Here is a 12,169-nt window from a genome sequence, read left to right as displayed (position 1 = left end):
TGTTGTAAACGATTTTTCACTTGGGTAATGCAAGAGGAGGCTGTAGCTCAGCTCTACAACTTGACTGCAGATTTTTGATGGAGAATGGTGGTGCAGCTCGATCTCCTTGTCTCAACGGGTCCATCAAACATCCAGGTACCTCATTGTAAGTTTGGTTTGCTAAACCTCTTCTAGTACTTCTACTTTCACCACGAAACATTCCATTTAAGCTTATTCGGCTCTCGGCATGCAGATGACTTGATTTCTTTTGATGGTTCGCTCGCTCCAGGGGAGAAGAGGTTGGGAAACCTACGACATTCTGGAGGTAATGACCCGGGAAAGCTGTAGGAATACTTTCATTTATTTTTTTGACTATTGAGAGCCACTACTGATGGTTGCAGGGTTTCTAGGTGCTTTTCACCTCCCTCCGTCCAAAATTTCTCCATTTCAGGTACGAAAGAACCCCTAAAAATTTTCCTCTGTTGAATGCTAAATCTAGGTGCAGATGTGTTTCCAGAAGGTTCGGGGTGTGTTGGGCTTCCTTATACCAATTTTCGTCATCTTTTACAGGTTGGTCTTTCATCAAGCTCTCTGGAAAACTTTCCACCTAAAAGATAATCCCAAATTTCGATTGAATGAGAAATTGTTTCATCTTGTCGCCTTTAGATTTTCGTGCCATGTCTCAAGCCAAGTTATATTTTTAGTCGATATAACAGAATGAATGAGGGTTTAAGTATTATTTATGTGGAAGTGGAACAACTCTCTGTGTTGATGTGAAATGGACTTATTTAAGGGTTTAATCCCACTTTGGTTATTTTAGTTCTATATCCGTGTCTGTAAACTAATAACAATTCTATAATCCGGATTTTATTTTCTTTGTTTCGGTTTATCGACTCCCTTCATTGTATAAGATCTTTTATTTTGGTCGAATATGCACAGTGTTCATGATATGGTTTTTCTAAATCGAAGGTTCTCATCTTTAATGGTTGAAAATTGGGCATAAGCTTGGGTGGTTAGTTCACGGTTGTTCCTCCGGAACTTGACTGAGAGCCACAAAGAACCCTTACGGACCGCCTCTATCATTTTGTATGTGACGATTTCATGAATGTAGTTTTCGCTTTCATTTGCATTTAACTATTAAGGACATAATTTATTCAGAGATATTGTTATTCAGATGTATTGTTATCGTGTCTACTAAAAGTTTTATGGTTCCAAGATATATGCAGTGAGTTTATTTTAACGTGTGCTTAACTATATAAGATGCATATCATAGTTTCGAATATAAACCTAATAATTGTTCTGAAAGCCATAGATTGTTCCTTTGTTGACTTCTCTAAATTGTTGGTGTGTTAGTATTCTGAAATGATTATGGTTTATTTTCTAGAGAGGTAAAGTTACAGGCATTCCATCACTATTATTCGTCGATGTATAAAAAAGGACAGGATATAACTAGCAGTATAAAATGACATAATACATTTAACAATACAAAATGACAGATTGTCTCTAGTACTCTGTTCTTTTGTTGTTTATCTATTACTAAACATTAATAACTCCTTTCAATTAATGATTACCAAGCACAGAATATACTACTTATATGCCTCTGTTGTATTGATAACCGTGAAAGTATTTCCTTTTCTTGGAAGGTCTCACCACCCAGCCACGAATCTGGCAATTACGTCCAGAATCCCCCTCCGAGCTCTTCCTACTCCTCACAGTCAACAAATTGGATACAATCTGGTATCTTGGGCATCAAGACCATGGTCTAACCTCAAGTCACATACCCTTTCGACTATAGTCCACAGTTTTCCACAGTTTTCCCACTGGTTACTTTTGTCCAACTCAAGGAAAATCTAGGCAGCATAATGCCTGCGTTCTTTCCTTTGTCTTTTTCCCAAAAAAACCCCTTAGGATTTTGTCTCTTTTCCTTTTTGAGGAAACAAATGAGAAACTGTTTGTAACTGTCTCAGGAGTTATTTAACTATTTCTTTCAGTTCTTTGACAAATTGTTTAAATTCTTTAATAAATAAATAACAAGATATGTTCTGGCTTCTCAACCTTAATTCTTTAACAATCTATGTTAAAAAAAGTAAGAAATTGAAGTCATAAGTAAAATTTGGCAACAAAGTAAATATTAGATTCTTAAAAAAAGTAAGAAATTGAAGTCATAAGTAAAATTTGGCAACAAAGTAAATATTTGTGCAGCATAAAATGTTAATAAATATTAAAAAGTGTTTTATATATATATATATATATATATATATATATATATATATATAATAAAAATATATAAAATATTTTGAAAAAATAAAAATGAAATTTTTATATAAATAAATATTTTCAAAAATAATAAAATATATGCTTAAATTATAATTTATAATTTTTTTATTTACAAAATTTTCTTCAACCATAAAACTTATATCGTTCAACACTTTTATTTATATATATATATAATCATCATGGTTTAATTAAACATTAATTTCCTCAAATACCCTTATCTAAATAATCAAAAATATTCTTAGATAATTAATATAAAATACTGCAAAAATGAAGTACTTATTGTCCATTCCTCTTTAAAACTTGACTTTTGAAATCCTTCAAATTCTTCTTTAATGTTGTTTAGATGCTTCTAAGATATTCTTTTTTAAAGTCCAGTCTAATAGCTATTAATGTCTCTAACATTTATGTAGAATTTGTTACACAATACTCAACAAAGTATTTGGTTATTGGTCATGCAAATCTTCATTATATCTCTATTTTAGAGTTTGCATGTGAAGAAAAATATAGTTATTTTCTATATTCTCAAATTTTCGTGTAATAATGAAGGGAGAAAAATGCAAATCTTCATTATATCTCTATTTTAGAGTTTGCATGTGAAGAAAAATATAGTTATTTTCTATATTCTCAAATTTTCGTGTAATAATGAAGGGAGAAAAATGCAGGGATTTTTAATATTTTTAATATGCTTATTTCCAAGAAAATGGATGTGATTTTAAAACTCTTTAATAAAGTCTACAAATATATAGCCTAATTTATATTTTTCATTTTTTAGTGTTTATATTTATATATTTTGAAAATATAAAAAATATTTGTTAATATTTTTTCAAGGCTTTGTCCTTTTCATTAATATTTTGATAAAGACTAAAACTAGTTTTAAAAGTATATAAGGAAATTATATTTTTCATTATTCCTATTTATATATTTCCCAAATAAATATTCGCTTAAATATTTTTTTATTTTTATTTTTATTTTAACACTATATTTATCACATATTCTTTTATTTAATAAAAATAAAAATAAATGAATAAATAATTTCTTAATATTAAAAATAACAAATAATAATCCATATTTAAATCCTTAAAAAAATGGCCTCTAATCATTTGATGGTTTAAAATCACAAAACATTAACAAATAATAATCCATATTTAAATCCTTAAAAAAATGGCCTCTAATCATTTGATCGTTTAAAATCACAAAACATGGTAAGTGCATGATGACATCTTCCCATACTTCAATAAATATAATGAATTTCGAAATATAATTAATTAATTAATTTTATATATAAAATCATTTTTATTTATAATGAATTTTTATTTATAAAAAATATTTGGAATCTAGTTAAATGATTTATATATAATATTTAAATATGGTTTAAATTAATATATATATATATATATATATATATATATATATATATATAGATAGATATATATATATATATATATAATTTTTATTTATAAAAAATATTTGCAATATTGTTGTAACATTCTTATTTAAATATGGTTTAAATTAATATATATATATATATATATATATATATATATATATATATATATATATATATAATTTTTATTTATAAAAAATATTTGCAATATTGTTGTAACATTCTTATTAGTGTTTAATTTACTTTTATCTTATAAAATTGGTAAATCTAGGGTTAAGCTAAAAGTTTTAGTGAATATTTTATTGTTAAAAAAAAGTTTTATTTTTATCTTTTTTAAAAGATTATGATAAGTTTTGGAATTCAAAGGGAAAATACACTAAATAAAAAAATTTCACTCACCAGGCACTTCGAAGACAGTTATTCTTCTCTCTAGAGATAAATAATATCGCTTGGGATAAGGAAGTAAAAGGGAGCGAGGGAAGAAAACCTGAGGCAACCTTGAAGACTTAGTACCTAGTTGGAGGAGGTCCAAGTGAGGAGAATGAAGTTGTAAGATTGGGAAACTACAATTGTTGAAGGAAGGCACGACACTGCCAGGTAGGGTATTCTTGAGTTGGTTGGAGTCAGTGGAATCCCTAAGACAAAATTTTGAGTCTATGAGTTCTATGGGTTAGACTAGTATAGTCTTTGATGCCTTTGAAGAGACCTTATTAGGTCATTGTCAAGAAACTGTTCTGGGAGTGACAAACTGGCTCGGGAATGCAATTGTCATTCTCAATGGTTGGGAGGAGTAGTCTTTCTCCTTTGTAAATTCTCTTACAGTCTAAATTTAATAGATAAGTACTCCATAAAGTTTATGTTTTTCTCATAACAAAATTGTTATTGTAGATGATAAAAGTATATGGAATCTTTGACTTGATATAAATGGTAGCTCTAGAGTATGGATGAAATATACTATTTTTGTTAGATATTGTTTCCAAAAAAGAAAGCTATTTTTGTTTAAAGGACTAATAATTATGTTATGTGCCCAAAATTGAACTATGATTATACCGTTCAGAATTGAAATCTAACTTATGTTGAGAAGTATGTTGAAGCCACCGTATCTATATGAAGAGTGTGGGTTATGGGTTATGGAATGGGAGTGTAATATACCATGCAATAATTTAGAAAAATAATAATATTGGTAGATAAACGTTAATAGTAAATGAGATTATAAAAGAGTGTGGGTTTTGGATGGGACTGTAATCTACCATGCAAGAATTTAGAAAAATAATAATAGTGGTAGACAAATGTTAATAGTAAATGAGATTGGAACATCATTGTTAGAGGAATTTTAACTTAGTTCCTGGGCCAAGCTAAGTTAATAGCAACCTAAGAATAGTTTGTAGTTCCTAATGAAAATAGATTATAGCATTACTTATACAATCAAATTATAAGCATAATTAATAATCGCCAAGCAACTATTATTCAAGAGAGCTTTATTTATAATTTTGAAGAAGGTGACAGGGTCGGTAATTTTGCATGGAACCTTGGAGAACAAACACCATCTATGGAGAAATGTAAGCAATTATTTAAAAAAAAAACTAAACCATAAATTTTGTAAAGAACAAAACCATAATAGTGGACAAGAAAAATAACAACCTAAAACTACTAGTGATTAAGAAAAAAATCAAACTCATTTAGAGTGGATTAAGGTCCTAACTATGAGGAAACACAATGTTCAATTACACATTTGTTGGCATTAATTTTCAAAGAGAAAGAAAAGAAAATACTATAATGTATTGTGATTAACAATGGAAAACTTTATGAGTTCCACATTCAAAATCCTAGGTTTTAGGGTAATAGCTAAAACTGATAATTTCTAAAACAATAATAAAAAATACACCCAAACAAAAGAAAAATAATTCAAAAAAACTAATAAATATTATTATACAAGGTATTAAAATTTAAAACATTCAACATATTATAGAATCTCTATTAATATGAACTGGAGTACAAAAAAAATTACCCAACATAACCAATAATGATCTACAACTATATTTATGTAAGTTTGGGGTTGAACTGTAAAGGGAATCTTGTGGAGGATCACATATTAACATTTCTTTATATCCTTAATACCATAATCAAACAAAAACAATTTATTTCTTTATATCCTTAATACCATAATCAAACAAAAACAATTTTATAAAAGGGCCTGTACATGCATTCAACAATTTTGTTTTGCAATAATCGAGGATATTCAAATTAAAAAAGAAAATTATAGAGTTCTCAAGTAGGGGTTTCACACCCATAGTGTATATATATATATATATATATATATATATATATATATATATATTTCACAAATTACAAATACCTTAAATAACCTTGTACAATGATGTGCATAATGACATTTAAGGCTAACTCCCTAGTGGAGTAGTAGTCGCAGACCGAAGCAAATGAGGTACTTAACATATATACATACTGAATAAAGGAAATAATTGACCAAAATACCCTAATAAGTCTGCGCTAGAGACTTGGAAACCCTCGGCAAGGAGAGAATTAAAATTAATTCTTACAGAGGGCCTTAACCATGTAAGCCCTTCAACCCTTGTAATGCAACAAAAAACACAATGTTAAGGGGAACTTGGAAGGGAGATGTATTTTTACACTGGAGCATTAAAGAAAGCAACCCAAGATTACCCACCAGGATTAGATAAAATGGAATGGAGGAGCATTAGAATCACTGCATGTCTTAAGTGTTTGCATAGGAACAACTTAAAGACAACTTGGGTAATGTGTTACTTGAGCAACACTCTCCTTCCTTTGCTAAGCCTCCCACTAAACTCTGAAAACAATATCAAGGGTTATTATAGGGGCAAAACAGAGTTCTCTAACAAAGAATAAAGGACTGAAAATAAAGGATTTTTAAGTTACGCTACAGAAGCCGATCCATATTCAATAACCCTTATAGGAAATCTTGGAGTATAGCCATGGCCACGGTCGCCGTTCTGAGAACACAATAATGCATACCACCTATGTATGAGGAGTAAGGTATCAAACCATCAATATAGGGAAAGTGAATGAGAAGATGAAAAGAAAAACCCTAAAGGACGAAAATAAAACCCTAGGGACAAATTGTTACCTATACTCGACAACATCATAAGATGGTTTAGTTCAAAAGCAAGCCGCATGGAAATTCTTCCTCAACAGTTGTAGAGCTAAGTTTAGCGATGGGAAAGAGACAAATGAGTTGCCAATGACACCGGGGTGAGAGGGTGGTTACTCTGTAACCACCTCCTCCTCATCGAACCATCCAAGAAACCCTCATCACTTTGAACCGTAGATCAAATCTCCTTTCCCAAGGGTGTCAAATCGCCAGGTGGCAGGTAGTCAAACAACTTCACGAGAGTTCACAGTTTTTTCTCATGGTGCTAAATTTATAACTATGAAAATATTACATGAAGACAATTATCAATACCATTGTATAGAGGTTATTACGTAGCAATGTATAATTTCGAACATGCGGTTATATCTTTGTTCCATCAAGGTTATAATACAATTTTAATAATCGATGTTGTTATGTAGGTTGTAAAAGTAGAAATTGTATTGATTACTTGGAGGCATTCAGTAAAAAAAAATAGGGCAATTCAAGAGAAAGGAGATGTTACAAGTGTTATCAGAGCTATGGGTTGAACTCTGAGGAATAAGGGGCCAACCTAGAGTTAAAAATTTTAATAAATGATTTTCGATATTACATAGAATAGAGAGATAAAGACAATAGTAAGTGCATAAGCACTTGCTAGACCCCTAAAGGAGGAGATTAGATATGGGTACACTAGGGAATGAAGTATAATCTCCTATAACACAATTGTTGGAAGTAACCAGCAATAGTGTAGCTTCTTAATGAAGCTAATAGATAATAAAGCCATATAAAAAAAACTAAATTGACTGACTAATATACTCATAGCCAAGGGAAAGGGTGATGGAATAGACTATGCCTTCTTATAGATTTGCGTACATATCAATAGAAATCCCTTGTTGAGGCCTGAAATATGTTAGCAACAACAACTTTAGGATAGAAAATCAAATTTCTTTCATGTAGGTAAATGTGAATACAAAAGAATCCAAGTTGGAAACCTACATAATTGCAAGCCTTATTTAACTAGAGACCTAGGCACCAATTTAAGTGAAGCACACAAGGTTTTGTTGAGCTTATGAAGAAAGAAATATTGTTATCATTGATTTTACATATATATCAATCAGTATATCCACATAATCTGGGTGAGGAAAACAGTTGGCTATAGGGGTACAAAGTAACCCTATGGAGTATCAATGCCATGGAAGGAATATGGACAATTGGTGGTACCCCTAATGAAATACAAAGTTAATTTTAGAAGAAAATATGATAACAATTTCCAAAGTGAACTATGTAGATAAATAACCAACAAATATAATAAGTAACAAGTAGTGTATGTAAGAGAATTTAACAAGCCATGAGAAAAGGGTAGGATGGGGATAAAACGTGGACAAGTATGAAAAAAATATGTCATCTGTGAACTAAAATGACGAACTTATGTCAAAAGTTATTCTGGGGAGAAAACTTAACACATAAAAGATGGAGATTAAACTTATCTTATAAAAATTATGTATACATAATAATTAGTGGTTTCTTTTAACTATGTCTTAGAATTTCACATATACCTAGGTATTGTAGAATATGAAAAGCTAAATACATATAAATACCTAAGTATGTTTGATATGGTTGTGAGGGTTCATTTGAGTAAAAGAATGACTACTTATGCATAGTATGAAAAGAGAGGCAATGGTCATTAGATGTGTATGAGGTACAAATTGGTGTGACAACTAACTAAAGATTTACTAAGTTGATGTGCAAGCACAAACATGTAAACATTAATGGGGTTCCCTAGATCAATTCAGCAGGAATTGCAAGATATTATGGCGTGGAACAACCTAGTGGAAAAAGAAAAATATTGTGGCCAGGTGGTGCATCTATAACTACGAAAATAAAACTCTAAAATTGGCCTTTGCAATTTTAGTCAATGTGTAAATGAGTACAAGGGGAAGAATCCTTGTGACTGTACACATAAACAAACCGTGTATGATCTTCATCAACAACCTACACTTCAGGATAAAAAAGGGCCAAACTGAAGAAATGTTGCAATATGGACTCTTGATTTTGCTCAAAGAAAAAAAACCCAAGATGGGCATAACTAAGTTTACTTGAACAAAGTAGACAATCATGTAGCTACTTGAACATTGCAAGAAAATGAAGTTATCCTAAACCTTATTCCATGCATAACTAATGCATATGTTGATCCGTACTTATGCAAGAATGCAAAAAATACAGAAATACACATATACACAGAGATGCATCAAAAATAAAACTTCATTTCATTAATATCAAAGAACTGAAATATGCTTACATACAGAAATGGAAATAAACTAGCTTGGGCGATGGTAGCTTATCTCTGAGAAGAGATGTGGCGGCTACATGCCTCTGAACTGTGTTACAATGAGGATCGAAGGCCTATGTATTATTGAGAAATAATGGAAAAACCTAAACATCCAAAATCCTAACCCTAGGAGATGAAGTGCCAAAACTATGGGCCTCGTTTGGGCAAATTGGTACATCAACTTCCCAAGGTGGTAACTTTGGCATACGATCTCCATTTGTCACACACAATACCTCGTTAAAGATGTATCTGAGGACTACAACTTTTGAATACAAACATAGTCAAAGATTGATGTTTTTGTTTAGGGCCTAAAAACGTCTTCGAAAGTTTAGGACCTGAAAAATTGCCAAAAATAGTAAATTGTGCTACAAATAAGGAAAATGAAAAACTGAAAGAAATAATGGTGGGGTTCCAAGTGGAATCGGTGGGTGGCCACCAATATCCACTTGCATCAATCCTCCCCCCTTAAGAACCAATGGTCCCCATTGTGCTGAGTGCCTCCATGAGATGGGGAAACTTCTGCTGAACTTGGTCCCTGGTGAGCCACTTGCCTTGGTGCAGGAATTGGCCAGCTTTGACAACCGGATATAGTTGTATCTGCTGATGGCGAGTATTCTTGATTTGTGTATCCATGATCAGATCATTTGTGGCATGTTTCATGCAGTCTGGGTTTAACTCTGTTGGTGTGAGTTGTTCTGCAATGTCTAGTGTGTCTAGTAATGGTGGAAAGTCATTAGAGAACTTTTGAGGTCTAAAATGGGCCTCCTAAGAAAAATGTACAACCAAAATAAAATTTATAAGAACCAATAAGATTCAAGATGATGATGTCAACCATGGGGGATGATTCACCATTTTAGGGGTAAAAAAGTAAAAAGATTAAAAAATAATAAAATAATAAAAATACTTTTTCAACTTGCATTTTCAACTTATCTCCCTAAGGTTTTACTCAAATTTTGAGAAAAAGTACTCGTCGGATGCAAAATTTAATTCCTCATCCAAGGAGTACCCATATTGCATACTTTTGATGGACCCTGCTACACGAAAAATGATAAATACATGAAAAAAACGTGATTGCAATAACGTTTTTCATGTATTTCTCATTTTTCGTGTTGCACGGTCCATCGGAAGTATGCAACATGGGTACTCCTTAGATGAGAAATCAAATTGTGCATCCATCGAGTGTTTCTGCCTGATATTTGAGTAAACCCATAGTGAGATAAGTTGAAAATATGAGTTGAAAAAATAGTTTTTTATTTTTTCCCTCTAAAATTTGATGATGTAATATAATCTTATTTTATTATTTCCACTATTATTTTATAATTTCCTTAGGAGGCCATTTTAGACCTCAAAATTCCCCCGGTGATGGTCAAAGGTAGTCCACATTGAACATTGGGTGCAAGCCAAGGAATGGTGGAATGTTGAGCTCGAAGGCATTGTCCCCTAAAACCTTAATGATGGTGTAAGGCCCATATTGGAGCAGGTGAAGCTTGTGGTGGGGCCCAGCGAGGTGCTTCTTTTGCAAATGTAACCAAACTTTGTCACCCACCTGGAACATGTGTGGCATCCAATGCTGATCATGACGCTACTTTTACTTAGAATTGGATCTGTCCAATATGTCATGTACCTGCTGGCGAATGTGCTGAATGTGTTGAATGAATCTGTTAGCCCTGTCAGCTTCAGACTTGACATGAGCCGAATCTGTCGGAGTATCTGCAAATGGTATGGCCACATCAATGGGACACAGTGGTTAGAATCCCAATCCCATGAAGGTTGTGGGGGCATGTGTCAACCCGAAAGGCATGACCAACGATTCGAAAAGGCCCTCCTTGGATTTGAAGGTGGTCTTCCACACATCGCAGGGTTCAATCAGTACCTGGTGATAACTGAACTTCAAGTCAATATTGTTGAAATATTTGACCCCCTTGAGTTGGTCCAGAAGGTCATCAATCTGTGGGATTGGATACTTGTTCCGGATAGTGATCTTGTTCAATGCCCGATAGTCAATACAGAGTCTCCAGGTCCCATCCTTCTTCTGTACCAACATGATCGGGCTCCCACAGGGTGATGAACTTGTCCTGATGTGCCCTTTCTGCAACAACTCCTAAATCTTCCTCTTGATTTCATCGTTCTCCAAAAAAGAGAGTCGATAGATCAATCCATTGGGTAGCGGTGCGCCCAAGGTCAGATCGTTGGAGTGCTTGACCTTGAAAGTGTAGAGGTACCCCTGTGGATGAGGTGAAGATGTCCCTATACTCCTCCACAACCTTGTCCATCTATTATTGTCGTGCGGAGGAGCCCTGTCTAGAGGTCATGGCCACAATATTCTTCTTTCCCTGAGGGCGAATCATACGGAAAAAAAATTTCCCATTTTGGGAAATGATCTTACTGCATTATTTCGCAGTGATAAAAGAAATGGCGATAGGTGTGCTACCTCTGGTATCCTGTACAACTTATCACCCAAAGTAATAATAATAGTGTGAGGCCTAGAATCATACACAGCGGGTTGCTTCCACAAGTATGGTTGGCCTAATAATACATCACAAACTTCAAGAGGAGCAACATCACATAGTACCTCATCCGTGAAGGGCTTGATGTTGTAGGGAAGGTGAAATTGTTGGCTGATGTGGAGATATCACCCTTGGTGACGCCACTCGATGGTGTATGGTTGCAGGTGTGCTGTGGTCGATAGGCACAACCGATTCATGATCTATGCTGAAATGAGGTTCTTTTGGCTCCCACTATCAACAATGAACTGCAACGGGGAACCCTTCACCCACATTTGTGATTGTAAGAGTCACTTCCCCTCCTCTAGATCTCCAGGCTCATCCTTCTGGATGTTGGTGGTGGCAATGGTGGCACTAGGCTCCGCATCGATAATCTGCTTCCCTTTGTCATTCCCCTTGTTGGTTTCTGACTCCTAGTCAGAACATGCATCTGATTCAGAAGCCTTCAGCTCGTCCACCAGTGACTACTTGGATTGACACTCACTTGTGTTGTGAGTGGGGTTCTTATGGAACTGACACCATTTCCTTGTGTCCTTTTTTTCTTCGTGGTGTTGTTCTTCGCTTGCGGC

The 12,169-nt window shown here is 33.3% G+C and overlaps 1 long non-coding RNA gene across 1 annotated transcript; it reads left to right on the top strand.

Annotated features, from left to right (window-relative positions):
* The first annotated feature begins 226 nt into the window (after positions 1-226).
* Positions 227-856, top strand: LOC149260188 (uncharacterized). The gene is made up of 3 exons (XR_016248056.1): positions 227-304; positions 381-430; positions 550-856. It is a non-coding gene; the product is annotated as an uncharacterized LOC149260188 (long non-coding RNA).
* The last annotated feature ends 11,313 nt before the right edge of the window (positions 857-12,169 follow it).

Source organism: Pinus tabuliformis, chromosome 6, assembly GCF_031772625.1.
Source record: "Pinus tabuliformis cultivar Carrire ecotype Pingquan chromosome 6, CPIR1, whole genome shotgun sequence".
NCBI classification, from domain to species: domain Eukaryota; kingdom Viridiplantae; phylum Streptophyta; class Pinopsida; order Pinales; family Pinaceae; genus Pinus; species Pinus tabuliformis.
The sequence above is the reverse complement of the archived record's forward strand: the minus strand, read 5'-3'. Positions and strand labels throughout refer to the sequence as shown.